The sequence below is a fragment of the Mauremys mutica genome, chromosome 13 (genome assembly GCF_020497125.1).
Source record: "Mauremys mutica isolate MM-2020 ecotype Southern chromosome 13, ASM2049712v1, whole genome shotgun sequence".
Lineage (NCBI taxonomy): Eukaryota > Metazoa > Chordata > Testudines > Geoemydidae > Mauremys > Mauremys mutica.
The window spans coordinates 59,798,112-59,817,572 of record NC_059084.1 but is presented as its reverse complement, the minus strand read 5'-3'; the positions used below and the strand labels follow the sequence as shown (position 1 = coordinate 59,817,572).

The following is a 19,461-nucleotide window of genomic DNA, read 5'->3' as shown; positions in this document are numbered from 1 at the left end:
CAGAGGCAGAAAAGGCTGAACCAAATATGGGGAAATTGCCAAGCCTGCCAGTAAGGAGTGGAGGGTATGTCTGCTTTGTATGGGGAGTCCACCATGGTTTGCTGGTCTGACTGCAGACCCACCCCGCAAGCTGGGTGTTCCAAAGGAGCCTAAGGGAATTAGGAGAGTAGCTTCAATGGAATTTTGGTACTTAACTCCCTTCTGCTCCATGGAAATTCCCAACCTTCTTGCCTGGATTGAAATGTTTGTTCAGGCAGTATGACAGCACTGCCTTGCACTAGTCCTGCCTCAGCATGACAGGGTGGGCTAGACAACTTCTTGAGGGCCCTTCCAACCTTTCATCGCTGTGATCCTACAAAGCAAAGAGCGGAAGGCTAGTCCGGTGGCCTGGGCACTAGGATATGATGTAAAAGGGTTGGCTTCAAGTTCCTGCTGCTGCTGACTAATGGGAGTTAGGGACATAGGTGAAAATGCCACTGAGTGCCTAAATACCTTTATAAATCTGCCCTTTGGGGGGCCTCACTTCCCTACCTCCTAGGGATGTTGCGAGGATAAATATGTTAAAGATTACAAGGCACTCAGGTATACTGTAATGGGGGCCAAATAAGTACATTAGCCAGATATAACTATATTGCAATAACCCTCTTGTTATTTTTAACATCTAGTTCTATTGTCCTTTTCTATTTCTGCATATATATGTGCATATATGGTCTACAATATATATAACCCATCCCAGGTGGGCTGTTAATAAAGTTTGTCTCTACATTTGTTTTGTCTCTTCATTTGTTTTCCCCTTTGTTCTGGTGGTGATTAGTTTAAAATATCAGTAGCAACCCAGGCTGGAACTTTCAAAGGGACTCTAGATCCCATTGACAGTAAATAGGAGTTGGGGGTGGAGGCTGGATTCACAAACTAACTTTTAGGCACCTAGAAAATCACTGGGCTTCGCAAAGCCTGAATGAGGGTTGACTGGAGGGAGATAGTTTCAGGTTGAAATGAATCAATATTTTTTTTTCCCAAGATTTTTACATTTGGCCATGTAATGATTCACTCGGCTCTAAGTGAGGGCTCTGGAAACTGGCTGTCTCAAGAAAGAGAAGGACTATAACAATGGTTCTTTATTTTCAAGTGGGAGATTTTCAAAGGTCTTTAAACTTCCTTTTTTTTTTTAAATTCCAGCCTGGAATTCCTGGCCTCTATTAGTTGAGCGAAAGCAGGTCTCCTTTAGCTACAAGCAGATCCCTTATTCTCTTCTGGGTCCAGCCCACAGAAGGAGACATACCGCAATTATGAACATATGACACAGTCCTGGCAGTTATGAAAAAGGCTAATATCAATCTGGGGTGTATTAACAGAAGTGTCGTACATAATCCACGGGAGGGAACTTTCTTGCTCTACTCAGCACTAGTGAGGCCTCAGCTGGAGTCCTGTGTCCTGTTCTGGGTGCTGCACTTAAGGGAAGATGTGAATAAATTGGAGAGAGTCCAGAGGAGCGCAGCAAAAATGAGCAAAGGTTTAGAAAGCCTGACCTGTGAGGAAAGGATAAAACAACTAGGCATGTTTAGTGCTGAGAAAAGAAAACTGAGGGGAGACCTGAGAACAGTTTGCAAATATGCTAAGGGCTGTTCTAAAGAGGACAGAGATCCAGGGTTCTCCATGTCCACTGAAGGCAGGACAAAACCCAATGGACTTCAGCAAGGGAAAGTTAGGTTGATATTAGTGAAAACTTTCTAACTCTCATGGAAGTTAAGCCCCCAGATTCTGGTGTGCTGACACAGGAAGGGTTAATGCTGTGCACTGCCTCTTCATGGGGCCACCTGGGGCAAGGCAGGCTCCTGGACGGTCTGCCTGGAACTAGGGGTTAGCTTCACAAAGGGACCTAGGCATGGGAATGCTGAGAATCACCCCAACTAACTTCCAGGTGCCTAGAAAATCACTGGGATTCCCCAGAGGAGCTTGATCTGGCAGGCGAGCTCAGAGCACGCTTATAGGATCGGGCCTCACAGGTGAATAAGGTAGAGGAACCCCTATATTATCCTGTCACTCTGGGGCTCAGGCAGCTGGATGCCTGGCGAGGGACTGCAGTTCACATGCCCAGAGGCAGAAACATAGGTGCTGAGGGAACTTTCACTGCAAAAATTCAGATGCTGAGTGAGTTTAGGATCCTACAGATTTCAAGGGTAGCTGAGTGGGGGATTTGTGAATCCCAGTGGGGCTTGCTTATGGGATTTAGGCACCTCTCATGGCAGTGAGGTGCCTAAATCCTTTTGTGGTGCTATCCCTTGGTGCCTAATTCCCTTAGGCCCCTTTGACCATGACAGACTGTTTCTTTCTGGGCCAGATTTTCTCCAGCTGTAAATTATTTCAATGGACCAATGTCAGTTTACATCAACTGAGGATCTACCTATCTACCCTCCCAACTTTCTCACCAAGATATTTTACACCAGCTTCCTTTCTGTCCCATCACCTAATCTGGCTACCATCTGTGTAAGAGCCTTCTTCCATACCAACCTTCACGCCATCCCAGCCAGTGTCCTCCCATCCCACTTCCCAATTCCTTCCTCCCCCTCACTCCCACTCCTTCCTCTGTAGCCCCCACCTTACAGAACTGTGCCTCTAGATTCATACACTCTCCATCTGTTCATCCAGTAGTGGCCTACTCCCCCTTCTCCCCAAAATCTCCTTTTCTCCAATTCCTGCCCTCTGATACTCTTTTCCCGTTTCTCATTGCCTAGTTAACTCTGTGTATGGGGGAGTTCCAGAATGGAGCCTTCAGTTTCCATTGCTACGCTGATCCCACCTGAAAACATGTGTTCCCTCCCTAGGACTCTGGCCTTAGCCTCCTCTACAAATAGGAACAAAGAGTGAGGCCACTCTTATGGAATAGAAGGCTGTATTCTGCAAGGCACAGACTCTGCAGAGGATTTGGGATCTTTGTGAACAAGGCACTCAACATGAGCACCCAGCATGGTGGCGTGACTAAAATGGTCAAGGAGATGCTTGGATGTAGAACAAGGGGAGAAGAGAACAGGAATAATGAACTGATAGCACTTCTATATACACCAGCTGTGAGACCAGGACTGGAATACTGCGTCCTGTTTTCATGTCCACTTTAAAAAAGGATCTAGAAAAAGACTGGAGAGAGTACAGAGCTGAGTCATCGAAATGATTTGAGGGCCGGAAAAGAAAAAACTAAGAGAATTAGAGTTCAATCTCTTTCACGTTCTAAAATGAAGATCCAGAAGTTACTTGATCGAAGTGCATGCCTACCTTCATGGGGAGAGACTACTGAGTATTTAAGGGTTGTTTAATCCAACAGAGAAAGGATTAATAAGAACCAATGGCTGGAAGTTAAAGCCAAACAAATTCAAATTAGAAATAAGGCCCACATTTTTCTCTGTGAGGGTGGTTAAAGGCTGGAACAAACTCCCAAGGGAAGTGGTGGATCTCCATCTCCTGAAGTCTTCAGCTCCAGAATGTATGCATTCAGTCAACCCCAAATGAATGGGCTCAATATAGGAGTAACCTGGTGAAATTCTGTGCACTGTGATATGCAAGGGGTCAAACTAGTCTCTTCTGGCCTTAAAATCTATGAATGCTGTTATTCATCAGTGAGTTGCATAACTCATGTTTAACGCTGTAAAGCATTTTGCCATATAATACACCATTCAAAGATTGTCTACTGGACCATCTCCTGTGGAATCCCATGGGCCTGGCTGAGAGGTCTCAGGCAGGCAAGACTGAACTCAGCTATGTATGAAACATACTTTACTAAATAAAGTTCATTTTGTTGTCAGATATTTGCAACTAACCAATCATGATGCAAATTGCCTTCCATTAATTGTATTGGTTCGTTCACTCTGGAACCTACTGCCTACTCCATTGTCCCTCTCTGCCAGAGAGAAAGAGAGAGAGAGATGCCATTGTACTGAACAGCCATACAGATGTCACACTAGTAACATGATTAAAGATTGCCCCTAGGCAGAAAGGTTACAGAATCAATGTCTAACAGTGCTTCATAGCTGGTGAATGTCAGAGATTTCATTAAAAAGAACAGGAGTACTTGTGGCACCTTAAAGACTAACAAATTTATTTTAGCATGAGCTTTCGTGAGCTGCAGCTCACTTCTTCGGATGCATAGAATGGAACACACAGACAGGGGATATTTATACATACAGAGAACATGAAAAGGTGGAAGTATGCATACCAACAGGCAGAGTCTAATCAATTGAGATGAGCTATCGTTAGCAGGAGGCCATCTTACTTATCACTTCAAAAAGTTTTTTTTCCTCCTGCTAACGATAGCTCATCTCAATTGATTAGACTCTGCCTGTTGATATGCATACTTCCACCTTTTCATGTTCTCTGTATGTATAAATATCCCCTGTCTGTGTGTTCCATTCTATGCATCCGAAGAAGTGAGCTGCAGCTCACGAAAGCTCATGCTAAAATAAATTTGTTAGTCTTTAAGGTGCCACAAGTACTCCTGTTCTTTTTGTGGATACAGACTAACACGGCTGCTACTCTGAAACCAGAGATTTCATTGAGGCTACCACTAATTTTCACTAGCTAGGAAGCTGGCCCATTGATTCTAATGATGTGACACCAATGTACCCCAGTTGGGGTTCTGGCACCATTGACTCCAATGGAGCTACAGCTTATGGGATCTGGTTTCACTGATTTACACCAGTTAAGAATCTGGTTCATTAACGTCAATGGAGTTTTGCTGTTTTACACCAGCTTGGGATCTGGTTCACTGCTTATTTTCTTGTCTCTACCCAGTTTTCAGATGAAGAGTCTATGATTCTTTAGGGAGCTAGTCCCAAAGCTTACTCAAGAGCATAGATATACTCAGCATTCTGTCAACACAGTAGTCCTTTGAAAAGAGAGGAGGGAGGCTTCCTTGTTCCTACTTGAAGGTAGGTTAAGCATTTCTACCTTCCACATACAGCAGGTTCACTGGAATTTGCTCTGCTGACCTGTTCCGCCTTTCCTTGCATCTCATGTGCTCATTGACATCTGTACAAAGTGGGTGGAAAACAACACCAAGTGAGAATTCTACCCTCATTTCAGCCACAGGAAGCATTTTATGATCTCTTTGCAAAGATGTACATGACAATGCACAGCAGAAAGTAATGAAGAATCATTGGCCGTATTCTTCTTTTAATTGCACTGAAGTAATCCCGGAGTAGTTCCATTAAAGTCAGTACATTAGATCCAATGTAAATCAACATAGCTTTATTTATGTCAATGGAGTTAAGTTGACTTAAACTAGATGAGGATCTGGCCCAAAAGATTTACTCCAGATTTAGGAGGCCATACCTACAGAATGGAGGACTGTATCCTGGAAATTATGACCTCCGAAAAGTATTCAGGGTCATAGTGGACAAGCCACTCAACATGAGCTCCCAGTGTGATGTTGTGGCAAAAAGGGCTAATGCAATCTTTGGAAGTACAAGCCAGGGAGTAGGAGCAGGAAGGTGATTTTACCTCTGTGTATGGCATTGGAAAGACCGATACTGGAATACTGCATCCAGTTCTCATGTCCACATTTTTAAAAGGCTGCTGAAAAAGTGGAGAGGGAACAGAAAGGAGCCACAAAAATGTGTGAGGGCTGGAGAACATGCCTGACTGACAATGAGAGACTTAAAGTGCTTGATCTAATTAGCTTATTGAAAAGATGGTTGAGCAGTGAATTGATATGGTGTGCGCTTTTATGGGCGGGGGGAATACAGGGTACTAAAGCCTCATTAATCTACCAAGGAAAGGTATAACAAGAACCGGTGGCTATAAACCAAAGGTAGACAAATTACAATTAGAAATTAGGTACAATTTTGAGAGCAGTTTCTTAACCACTGGAACAATCTACCCAGGGAAGAGGTGGATTCTCCACTTCTTGATTTCTTCAGGTTCCTTTATGGAAGCCATGCTTTAGTCAAACCCAAGTTTTTAGATTCAGTAGAGTTGTAACTGGGTGATATTTAATGGCCTATGATATACAGGAAATCAGACCAGGACGCTTCTTACATTAAACTCTTTGAATCCATGAGCTTACACTGAGATCAGATTCTAGCCTTAAATGTTTTAAGAAACAGGATTTACTCTGGAATTACTCTAGTGTCACTAAGAGTGGAATGCTGCCCAGAATAAGAGTCAGACCTTGGGACTAGATCCTAAACCGGTGTAAAAAAGCCTAGTGCCACTAACTTCACTATACCAATTTACAGCAGCTGAATGAACATCTGACCCAACCAGCTGAGGATCTGACCCATTAAGTCTAACTTCTATTTTTACTCATCTCTTTCATAGCAGTGAAATATTTATACATAGTGGGCCAGATTTTAAAAGGTCTAAAGATGCATATAGATGCCCAGTGAGATTGTCAAAAACACCTAAACAGATTAGGCACCTAACTCCCATTGAAATCAAATCACAGTTACGCATCTTATCTGCTTGGGATTTTTAGAAATCCCACTAGGGCTCTATCTGTATCTTTAGGGGCCAAGCTACCTTTGGAAATCTGGCTGTATCGACATATGTTACACAGTAGTGAAATATATAGTACCTAGAAAATTGCTCTGAACTCCAGTTAAGAAACAAAAGTAACGTAAGTAACACAAGGAAGAAAAGAGAGCAGTAGAACAGAGACCCTGGACTTCAGAAAAGCAGACTTTGACTCCCTCAGGGAACTGATGGGCAAGGTCCCCTGGGAGAATAACATGACGGGGAAAGGAGTCGAGAAAGCTGGCTGTATTTTAAAGAATCCTTATTAAGGTTGCAGGAACAAACCATCCCGATGTGTAGGAAGAAAAGTAAATATGGCAGGCGACCAGCTTGGCTTAACAGCAAAATCCTTGCTCATCTTAAACACAAAAAAACAGCTTACAAGAAGTGGAAAATTGGACAAATAACCAGGGAGGAGTATAAAAGTATTGCTCAGGCATGCAGGAGTGAAATTAGGAAGGCCAAATTACACTTGGAGTTGCAGCTAGCCGGAGATGTTAGGAGTAACAAGAAGGGTTTCTTCAGGTATGTTAGCAACAAGAAGAAAGTCAAGGAAAGTGTGGGCCCCTTGCTGAATGAGGGAGGGAACCTAGTGTCAGAGGATGTGGAGAAAGCTAGTGTACTCAATGCTTTTTTTGCCTCTGTCTTCACAGACAAGGTCAGCTCCCAGACAGCTGCACTCTGCAGCACGGTATGGGGAGGAGGTGACCAGCTCTCTGTGGAGAAAGAAGTAGTTTGGGACTATTTAGAAAAGCTGGACAAGCACAAGTCCATGGGGCCGGATGCGCTGCATCCGAGGGTGCTGAAGGAGTTGGCCGATGAGATTGCAGAGCCATTGGCCATTATCTTTGAAAAATCATGGCGATCGGGGGAGGTCCCGGATGACTGGAAAAAAGCGAATGTAGTGCCCATCTTTAAAAAAGGGAAGAAGGAAGATCCAGGGAACTACAGGCCAGTCAGTCTCACCTCAGTCACTGGAAAAATCATGGAACAGGTCCTCAAGGAATCAATCCTGAACGACTTAAAGGAGGGGAAAGTGATCAGGAACAGTCAGCATGGATTCACCAAGGGCAAGTCATGCCTGACTAACCTAATTGTCTTCTATGATGAGATAACCGGCTCTGTGGATGAGGGGAAAGCAGTGGATGTGCTATTTCTGGACTTTAGCAAAGCTTTTGATAAAGTCTCCCACAGTATTCTTGCCAGCAAGTTAAAGAAATATGGGCTGGATGAATGGACGGTAAGGTGGATAGAAAACTGGCTAGATGGTCGGGCTCAACGGGTAGTGATAAATGGTTCCATGTCTAGCTGGCAGCCAGTATCAAGTGGAGTGCCCCAAGGGTCGGTGCTGGGGCCGGTTTTGTTCAATATCTTCATTAACGATCTGGAGGATGGTGTGGACTGCACCCTCAGCAAGTTTGCAGATGACACTAAACTGGGAGGAGTGGTTGATACGCTGGAGGGTAGGGATAGGATACAGAGGGACCTAGACATATTAGAGGATTGGGCCAAAAGAAATATGATGAGGTTCAACAAGGACAAGTGCAGACTCCTGCACTTAGGACGGCAGAATCCCGTGCACTGCTACAGACTAGGGACCGAATGGCTGGGCAGCAGTTCTGCAGAAAAGGACCTAGGGGTTACGGTGGACGAAAAGCTGAATATGAGTCAACAGTGTGCCCTTGTTGCCAAGAAGGAACCAATACAGGTGGAATTACAGGCCTGAGCTATTGGGAAAGATCCTTAGCTGGCGTAAATTGCAATAGTTCCATTGACCTCAGTGCAATAATGGTGAGTTACACCAGCTAATGGCCCAATATGGGAAAATGTTGAAAGACACAAATGAATTAGTTGCCCAACTCTCCTTGAACATTGATGGGAGTTGGAGGACTAGCTTCCCATGGTACCTTTGGAAATTTCTCTTTGCTCGAATCATGGTAGTGCTTTGAATCTCCCAACAAAAGGAGGGCTCTGTCCTAGGCATTGCACTGATCCAGGATAAAAGACAGTTCCTCTGTCAATGATTTTCATTGAAACATAGAAATATAGGCTTGCAAGAGAGAGGTAATCAAGTCTAGCCTTCCGCATTGAGGCAGGACCAAGTAAATCTAGATCATCCCTGATTGGTGTTTGTCTAGCCTGCTTCCTCCAATGACAAGGATTACACAACCTCCCTTGGAAGCCTTAGGTTTTATGATCTACTTCCTGAACTACATGGGCAGAGCTCAAACATAGGCCCCTAATGCTCAAGCTAAGGCTGGGAAATTCAGTGGGATTTGGTGGTTTCACTCTCTTAGGCTCCTTTGAAAAATCACAGCCTGTAGTGTTAAGGTGGGAGCAGCAGCAGACTCATAAAGCTTTTATGTGAACTAGCCACTAGAGAAAGATGAAGTTGCATGGGTTACAGCAACATCCACATATCCCGAGTACACCCCGTACCTGTAGTAGGATGTATTGATTTTATAAGTAAGGAAATATAATTAGCAACTACCTCTCTCTCAGTTACAAGAACAAACAACCTACTTTGCACATTGTATATAACCAATAAATACACAGGCATCATCCATCTTAGATACAGTACACACAGAAGGCATGTGAAAGAGCAACTAATTGGTATGAATGGTCCAGGGACTGGGATATTCTAGTCTGGCCCTTGCTGTAGAATACATATTGAGTGCAGTGGTCACATGGCACGGGTTACTGAAAGAGCAGAGAATCAAGCAATGATGAGTTATTTCCCTTCTGTATCTGTCATTTGTTCATGCTAAACATTTTACAGCCATAGCAACTAAACAGAAAAGGCGAGCAGGAGAAACCGATTCAGTGCCCGACTTTCATCTGATTTTTGGTGCTTATTGTTTCACTTTTCATGCATTTTCTTCTTCCTCTTGTCCATAATTTACCTACAGATGCCATATAAAAAAGAAGAACTGAATGAAAGCCAAACCGTTCTCACCGAATTCACATTTGTGGCTTTCTCCTACCTCCAGGAGCTTTAGGTTCTTCTGTTTTCTGGTGTTTCTATTGATCTACCTCCTCACCATCATGGGGAACATAGTCATTATTCTACTGATAAAACTCAGTCCTTCCCTCCACACCCCCATGTATTTCTTCCTGGTGAATTTGTCCTTCTTGGAAATGTGTTACACAACCAGTTGTGGTCCCACAGATGTTGGTGCACCTCCTTGTAGAGCACAAAAGCATCTCCATCGTGGTGTTGTGCAGCCCAGATGTATGTTTTTCACCATCCCTGGGCCTCACAGAATGCTGCCTCCTGGCGACCATGGCTTATGACCGCTATGTTGCCATAATGCCATCCCTTGCAATACACGCTGGATCATGAGGCAGCAGGGTCTGTGTCTGCCTGGCTGCTGCCTCTTGGGTCACTGGTGTTTCTGGTGGAAGTAGCACAAACCACTTGGATCTTCACTTTGCCCTTCTGTGGCCCTCAACAAATTCGCCACTTCTTTTGCGATATCCTGCCCGTGGTGAAGCTGGCCTGTGCAGACACCTCCATGAATGAGATGGCGCTGTTTGGGTTGTCCATGCTGTTCATCATGGGGCCGTTCCTGCTGATTCTGGTCTCCTACGTCCGTATCATCTCCACCATCCTTAAGATGCCCTCAGCTGAGAGCTGTCACAAGGCCTTCTCCACCTGCTCTGCACATCTGATGGTGGTGTCATTATTTTATGGAACAGCCCTTTTCACCTACTTGCAACCCAGGTCCAGCTATTCGCCAAACACCGATAAGATGATTTCCCTGATGTACACAGTCGTGACACCACTGTTAAACCCTGTAATATATACCCTGAGGAATAAAGAGGTGAAGGGAGCCTTGAAGAAGACATTAGCAAGAAACTTCTGGTCCCTGGCCGAGTTAAAATCAAACCCTGATGTTCCTCACTGCTAAGAACATTTCTATTAGGCACCTTGTACATGCAAATCCACAGAATAATAATGGACCAAATATCATTATTATTATTATTATAGCACCTAGAAGCTTCAACTGAGATTCAGAGCTTCATTGTTCTATCCACAGTACAAACACACAAATCGTAACAGGCAGTCTCTGCCCTAACACATTTACAGTCCTAATGCTTTGATTTCAAAAGTGTCCTTTATAGATTAATCAGTGTTGAGGCCAGTAGCTATAATTAGATCAAATCTGTGCTGTGTAACACAGACCATAGGATTTCATCTAATTAACCCTGTATTGAACCTGAAAAATTGTGTTTCAAAAGCATACAAAAAGGCATCCTGTCTGCCTTTCTATCCATAAAATTCATTCCCTCCCTTCACACCCCCATGTATTTCTTCCTGGTGAACCTGTCATTTTCAGAAATGTGTTACCTAACCATATGTATTTCTAAAACATCAAGAGATGGGGAATCCACTTCCCTTGGTAGTTTGTTCTGATGGTTAATCACCCTCCCTGTTTAAAATTTGTTGCCTTATTTCTAATTTGAATTTGTCTGGCTTTAATTTCCAGCCACAGTTTCTTGTTATGCCTTTTCTGCATCAGATTAAAGAGACCTTCCGTTACTCAGTATTTTCTCCCCATGAATGTGCTTGCAAATGGCAATCAAGTAACCTCTTGGTCTTGATTTTAAGTAAACTAAACAGATTGAACTCCTTAAGTCTCTCTCCAAAAGAGATTTTTTTGCATCCCTCAAATCATTATTGTGGCTCTTCTCTGCACCCTCTCCAGTTAATGTGATTTTTTAAGGAGACCTGTCTAGAGTTAGGTGCCCAACTCTTGTTGACTTTGAATGGGAGCTGAGTGCTTAACTCCCTTAGGCTTCTTTGAAACATCCCAGCCTGGAGAGAGAAAGGAAGCATGAAAGGAAGAGCATATTACTATTCCTTGTCCAGAGAAGGGAAATAGGGATTGAGCCCAAGATTTACAAGGACCCTGGAGGGATTTGGATGCTCAATTAATAGGAAATGGGTGTCCAAATACCTTAAGCGAAACTCTCATCTAGCTAAATTCTAATGTGGATACTCTCATGCTCCATTCTCCCCTTGCTTTGCTGCCTGTGTCGTCACTTGCATATGTTCAAAGTGAGCACAAAGTGGAACTGAAAGCCTGGAATGGATGAGAGGAAGAATCTTCCAATTCTGGCAACATTTTAAGAACTACATGTCACATGATGTAAATTATCCCATTTGTGGATCATCGGCAGCAGGGACTGGACTAAAGACCTCTGGATCTGAAAACATGAGTCCCCATTGCCTGAGCAAAAATATTCCACTATTAGCTAAAAACCAGCAGCAGATTCATATACCTCAATGTGGTCCAGCCACTAGAGAAGGATTGAGGCAGGGAGGATGGAACAGATCCACACTGTAGAAGTGTAACTCACACAAACAGTGGATAATCAGGTCCCCAAAGTCCAGTGGTTAGGGCAGTCACCTGAGAAATCCCCATTTTAAATCCCTTCTCCCCCTCAGACAGATAGAGATTTTGAACTTGTGTCTCTCACATGAGTCTCCCAACCACCATGCTCAAAGATTATGAAGGCACTCCACCAGCCATTTTCACATGGAGTTAGACCTGGGTTTCACATTCCAAGGTGCAATCCAGATCCATGAAGGGTTGTGTCACCCTCTGCCTAGCTACACTGGGTGCCTCACAATCCTGTGCTGTTGTAGCTCCCACCTGGTGTGCTCACAAACAGCCTAACAGCACCTTTAGTGTCTGGTGAAACTGCAGTCCTGGTCCAGCAACTCTGACGCCTGCAGTCTCTGAGCCACACTCCATTCACACTCTGACCTCCACCAACCTGGATTACTAACTTGCAGGTTGACCCCAACATTCTCTCAGTCCTGAATTTTCCCATAACTGTGTTCTGCATTGTTTCAGCCCTCTCCTGGAAAGTTCAGGTATTAAAGATCCATTGCCTCTGTGAACGGTCAATATTCAGCAGTCTACTACTACAACGGGAGTTACCAAACAGCTCAGTTTAAACACAGCACTTCAATTGTTTGGATAAAAGGAGAAAATAAATTAATTAACATAAAAAGATATAATGGTTACAAGAGAAATAAAGATAAAACACTTTCTAGGAGCTTAAACTTAACAAGCTACACTTGGTTCAAGGTAAAATCCTTTCCACCAGTTCCCAGCAGCCTGGCTGACCAAATTCACAGGTCAGAATCAACCTTGAAGTCGAAATGCTGGTTTCTTTATCTTCTTAGGTAAAAAAAAGAGAGAGATAGAGAGACAGGGAGAGATGTCCTGGGGATTTTTTTTGTTTTTTTATTTTTTACAGCCCAGTCACCCTTTGAAGTGGATTCTTCTAAGGATTACCCCTCAAACAAAGAGTATTCAAATAGAAAGAAGGTTACATGCAGTCTGGTGTGAAGGTGGCTCCATATTCATAGAATCATAGAATCATACACTATAAAGGTCAAAAGGGACCATTATGATGATCTAGTCTGACCTCTTGCACAATGCAGGCCACAGAATCTCACCCACCCAATCCTGTATCAAACCTATGTCTGAGCTATTGAAGTCCTCAAATCATGGTTTAACAGACGTCAAGGTGCAGAGACTCTTCCAGCAAGTTGACCCATGCCCCACGCTGCAGAGGATGGCGAAAAAACCCCAGGGCCACTGCCAATCTGCCCTGGAGGAAAATTGCTTCCCAACCACAAATATGCTGATCAGCTAAACCCTGAGCATGTGGGCAAGACTCACCAGCCAGACAACCAGGAAAGAAAATCTCTGTAGTAACTCAGATCCCACCCCATCTAACACCCATCACAGGCCGTTGGGCATATTTACCGCTAATAGTCAAAGACCAATTAATTTCCAAAATTAGGCTATCCCATCATACCATCCCCTCCATAAACTTATCAAGCTTTAGTCTTGAAGCCAGATATGTCTTTTGCTCCCACTGATCCCCTTGGAAGGCTGTTCCAGAACTTCACTCCTCTGATGGTTAGAAACCTTTGTCTAATTTCAAGTCTAAACTTCCTGATGGCCAGTTTATATCCATTTGTTCTTGTGTCCACATTGGTACTGAATTTAAATAATTCCCCTCCCTCACTGATATTTATCCCTCTGGTATATTTATAGAGAGCAATCATATCTCCCCTCAGCCTTCTTTTGGTTAGGCTAAACAAGCCAAGCTCTTTCAGTCTCCTTTCATAAGACAGGTTTTCCATTCCTCGGATCATCCTAGTAGCCCTTCTCTGTACCTGTTCCAGTTTGAATTCATCCTTATGAACATGGGAGACCAGAACTGCACACACTATTCCAGATGAGGTTCTCACCAGTGTCTTGCAATAATGGTACTAACACCTCCTTATCTCTCCTGGAAATACCTCACCTGATGCATCCCAAGACCGTATTAGCTTTTTTCACGGCCATATCACACTGGTGGCTCATAGTCATCCTGTGGTCAACCAATACTCTGAGGTCCTTCTCCTCCTCTATTACTTCCAACTGATGCGTCCCCAATTTATAACTAAAATTCTTGTTATTAATCCCTAAATGCATGACCTTTGCACTTTTCACTATTAAATTTCATCCTATTACTATTACTGCAGTTTACAAGGTCATCCAGATCTTCCTGTAGGATATCCTGGCCCTTCTCTGTGTTTAGCAATACCTCCCAGCTTCGTGTCATCCGCAAACTTTATTAGCACGTTCCCACTTTTTGTACCAAGGTCAGTAATAAAGAGATTAAATAAGATTGGTCCCAAAAATGATCCCTGAGGAACTCCACTAGTAACCTCCCTCCAGCCTGACAGTCTGCCTTTCAGCACGACCCATTGTAGTCTCCCCTTTAACCAGTTCCTTATCCACCTTTCAATTTTCATATTGATCCCCATCTGTAGTGGGGTGAGCACCCGCTCCAGCCCTGAAGGGGTTGGAAGAGCCCTGCAGAGGGCTGGGGCTGGGGAAGGGAGCAAAGCCCCGGCTAATTGGGCGAAGTGGCTGCAGCTGGGGCCATGCCCCAAACAGACTGACCGTGCCTGATGATACGGCCAGGGCCGCCAGAGGCAGTAGTCTCTCCTCTAGCTGTGGATGGAGACAGGCCCAGCTGCTGGAAGATTGAGAGGTACCTGGGAGTGAGGCAGGGCTGGGAAAAGCCAGAGGAGCAGGGGAGCTCCAGGCTGGCAACTCTCCAGGCTCCAGGGCCTGAATTCCAGGCCCATACTGGTACTGGGTAGTAGAAGAAGGCAGCAGGTCAACCCCCCCTTGCCAGTGATAGAGTGGCATACACTGCAGTCTGCCCCAGGGAACGGAGGCTAGTTGGTGACTGGCAGTAGCCTTACACTGAGCAAAGTGGGTATAGGGGGTGGGGGTTCCCCAGGGAGGGGAGACCCTGAGACTGAGGGGTGTACTGCTAGGGGGAAGCATCCCAGATAACGGAGCACCAGAGTCCATGAGGGACACGGGGACCAGCAGTTGACTTCATGGTCCTTAACTACTTTCTCCTTCAATTTTTTTCCCAAGACCTTGCATACTACAGGTATCAAACTAACAGGCCTGTAGTTGCCCAGATCATCGTTTTTCCCTTTCTTAAAGATAGGAATTATGTTAGCAATTTTCCAGTCATATGGTACAACCCCTGAGTTTACAGAGTCATTAAAAATTCATGCTAATGGGCTTGCAATTTCATGTGCCAGTTCCTTTAATATTCTTGGATGAAGATTATCTGGGCCCCCTGATTTAGTCCCATTAAGCTGTTCGACTTTGGCTTCTACCTCGGATGTGGTAATATCTACCTGCATATCCTCATTCCCATTTGTCATCCTTCCATTATCCCTAAGTTCCTCATTAGCCTCATTAAAGACTGAGACAAAGTATTTGTTTAGATATTGGGCCATGCCTAGATTATCCTTAACCTCTACTCCCTCCTCCGTGTTTAGTGGTCCAACTTCTTCTTTCTTTGTTTTCTTCTTCTTCTTTATATGGCTATAGAACCTTTTACAATTGGTTTTAATTCCCTTTGCAAGGTCCAACTCTACATGGCTTTTGGCCTTTCTCACTTTATCCCTACATGTTCTGACCTCAATAAGGTAGCTTTCCTTGCTGATCCCTCCCATCTTCCACTCCTTGTAGGCTTTCTGCTTTTTCTTAATCACCTCTCTGAGATGCTTGCTCATCCAGCTTGGCCTACAACTCCTGACTTTGAATTTTTTCCCCTTTCTTGGGATTCAGGCTTCTGATAGTTTCTGCAATTCTGACTTGAAGTAATTCTAGGCCTCCTCCATCTTTAGATCCACAAGTTTCTTCAATCCAATCCACTTCTCTAATTAATTACCTTAATTCTTTAAAGGTAGCCCTTTGGAAATCAAAAACCCTAGTCACAGATCTATTTTTGTTTATCCTTCCATTTAATTTAAACGGAATTAGCTCATGATCACTCGAACCAACATTGTCCCCTACAACCATTTCTTCTTTGAGGTCTTCACTACTCACGAAAATCAAATCTAAAATGGCATCCCCTCTTGTTGGTTCAGCAACTACTTGGTGAAGGAATCCATCAGCTATCACATCTAAGAAAATCTGAGCCCTATGATATGATTATTACTAGCACTTGTCCTCCAGTCTATACCTGGGAAGTTAAAGTCTCCCATGATCACACAATTCCCATTAGTATTTATTTCATTAAAAACATTAAAAAGGTCTCTTTCCATATCCAAATCAGATCCCGGCGGTCTATAGCACACCCCAAGCACTATCCCAGGGGCGACTCTAGTAGCTTTCTTCCCCAATGTGATTTTTGCCCAGACAGACTCTGTCTTATTCATTCCATCCCTTCTTATTTCTTTACAGTCTACCTCATCATTGATATACAATGCTGCTCCACCACCTTTGCCTTTATTTCTGTCTTTCCTAAACAGCACATACGCTTCAATACCTGTACTCCAGTCATGACTACTATTCCACCATGTTTCTGTTATCCCTATAATATCTGGATTTACTTCATGCACCAGTAACTCTAGTTCCTCCATTTTGTTACCTAGGCTCCTCGCATTGGTGTACAAACATCTTACTTCTTGCTGTTTGGCTTCACTCACATTCTTTACCCGATTAGGCCCAGACATTCTGCCCCAGTATTGCCTATTAGAATGGTAATCTACACTACCCTTCCTCCATATGTCCATTCTCCTACCCACGGCTGTATCCTTTCTTACTTCATTTTCTTTCCTCTCAATGTTAATATCTGGCATGGAGATTACCTGGACATCTCCCAACCATCTCCCCCCAATTCCTAGTTTAAAGCTCTCTTAATCAGTTGTGCCAGCCTCCATCCTAAAAGTCTATTTCCCTCCCTACTCAGGTGAAGTCCATCCTGAGAGAACAGTCCTCTGTCCATGAATGCCTCCCAGTGGCCATACATCCCAAAGCCCTCCTTATAGCACCAGTGCCTGAGCCATCTGTTGATCATCATAATCTTGTCACACCTTTGTTACCCCTCTCCAGGAACGGGCAGAATCCCACTGAAGATCACCTGAGCCTTGATTTCCTTAAGTGTTTTCCCCAGCCTGGCATAGTCTCCCTTGATATGTTCCAGCGAGAATCTAGCCGTATCATTCATTGCCACATGAAGGACAATCAGCGGATTCTTTCCCACTCCCATTAGGATCCTCTTCAGCCTCAGGTCCACCTCCCATATCTTAGCACCCATCAAACAGCACACCCTTCTGTTCTCTGGATCAGCTCTGGTTACAGGCCTCTCTATTTTTCTCAGTAAGGAGACCTCCAATCACGTAGACGCTGCCTTTTCCTGGTGATGTTGCGATTCTCCAGTCTATCCCCTGTTCCCTCTGGCTGAAAAGTCCTCATCTCAATTCCTATTCGCTCCTTGCAGTCCTTCTCAACCCATCTCATATCCTCCTGGGGGCTCATAGTTGGTGCTGTTATACTCCATTAGAACCTCTTCCCCTCTTGTCTCTTCCTATTTAGGATCTTAGTCTAGTTTTTTTTTTTTCCTGACTTTTTCTCTTTCTTCCTTGGCCTCTCAACCTTCAGCGACCACCTGCTGTCGCCTTCATCATTTTCCCAACCTCGAAAAACCGTTCCTGAGCTCTATTTCTCCTTTCACTAGCCCCGTCTTTTCCCTCTGCCTGGTTCTCTATAGTCACATGCTTCCACTGTCCACTTTCCTCACCCAGCAGTCTCCTCTCAGAGTTCTTTGGTCCTGCCTTCCATCCTGCATGTCTGAGCTTTCCCCTTCAGACTCCGCCAGGTTTTTGCTCCATCATCCACTCGAACCCCCTTTTTAAACTCCAATCCAGAGTTTCCACCTGCATCTCCAATCTTCTGATCTTTTCTTCCATCAGCCACTGTCAGGCAGCACTTCATACAGATGAAACTCTTTTCAGGTGCCTAAATACCTTAAAAAATCTGGCCCGTAGGCAAGTAAACCTGGGGGTTTCCAATGTGCATTACTTTACATTTATCATCATTGAATTTCATCTGACATTTTTGTTGCACAGCTCAACTTCAATGGAAATAAGCTAATATCCACCAGATGGAGATCTAGCCCCATATTTCCATAGGCCCATGTCCACAAAAGTTCCGAACCCCCAGGTTTAGTTGCCAGGGCCGGCTCCAGGCGCCAGCCGAGCAAGCTTGTGCTTGAGGCGGCAGATTCCGAGGGGCAGCATTCGCTGCTTTGGCCACCCGTGCAGGTTTTTTTCTTTTTTCTTTTTGGTTCTCTGCTCCGGCCGCCCTGTAGGGGGCAGCAGTGCAGAGGAGGGGAGCGCCCTGCTGGGAGCGGTGCCAGGTCTGTAGCAAGCATGGCAGGGCAGCCCGTGTCCTTCCCTGCCCGCCGACTGCAGCGGCACGGAGCCCTCCTGGCAGGCAGCGTGGTGAGTGCCCCACTGAAGGAAGCCCTGGCTGCCCCCCTTCTCTCCCTCCGCCCCCCGCTGCCCGGGGCACATCTGCAGGGCCGGGAGTCCCCCTGCACCTGCGCTCCGTCCGCCCTGCAGGTTTGTTTGTCCCCCCAAACTTCGCTGCTCGGTCCGGCCCACAGGTTTGTTTGTGTCCCCCCCCCCCACTTCGCTGCTCCGGCCAGCCCACAGGTTTGTTTGTTCCCCCCTCTTCACTGCTCTGGCCAGCCCACAGGTGTTTTTTTGCTTGGGGCGGCAAAAAAGCCAAGCCGGCCCTGTTAGTTGCCTATGGGCCAGATTTTTTAAGGTATTTAGGCACCATGGCCTAATCTGCTTGACACCAGGAGAAGGGTTCTCTGCTGTGGATCACGAACAGAGATGGGTGCCTCCCTCCAGCCCCAATGTAGGCACCAAACAATTGTGAGTGGGCTGGGGCTCAGCTAGCAGCAACCTTGTGTGTCATCAGCGTCTTGGTGGAAATGGTTCAGACCACATGGATCTTCAACCTGTCCTTCTGTAGCTCCAACTGCATCCACCACTTCTTCTGCGACATCCCTTCAGTGGTGAAGATGGCATGCACGGACACCTCCAAGATCATTTTCTTGGCCATGTCAGGGCTGTTCATCATGAGCCCTTTCCTGTTGATAATGCTGTCCCACATCTGCCTTATTGCCACGCTCCTGAAGCTGCCATTGGCAGAGGGAAGGCGGAAAGTGCTCTCCACCTGCTCCTCCCACCTCATGGTGGTCACTTTGTTCTATGGACCTGCCCTTATCACCTATCTGAGGCTCAAGTCCAGCTACAGCCTGGAGAGTGACCAAATGATTTCCCTCATGTACACAGTCATGACGCCAATGTTGAACCCCGTAATATACACACTGAGGAACAAAGAGGTGAAGGAAACCTTTAGGAAAATGGTAGAGAAAAGCATCTTTTCACATAGCCGGAGAAATTAGAGAAAGAAAAGTAGAGTTAGTCAGAATGGGAAGAATGGGAGAAATCCACTAGCATTTTATTGATTCCCCCAACCCCCAGCTCTCATTTATTCATTGACCTGTTGCTATTTGCAGGGAGGAAATGACCTGTTCTGTAGGAAAACA

General features: G+C 45.0%; 1 pseudogene; it reads left to right on the top strand.

The window, feature by feature from the left end:
- Positions 1-9,413: 9,413 nt before the first annotated feature.
- Positions 9,414-19,380, top strand: LOC123347901 (annotated as a pseudogene).
- Positions 19,381-19,461: the final 81 nt, after the last annotated feature.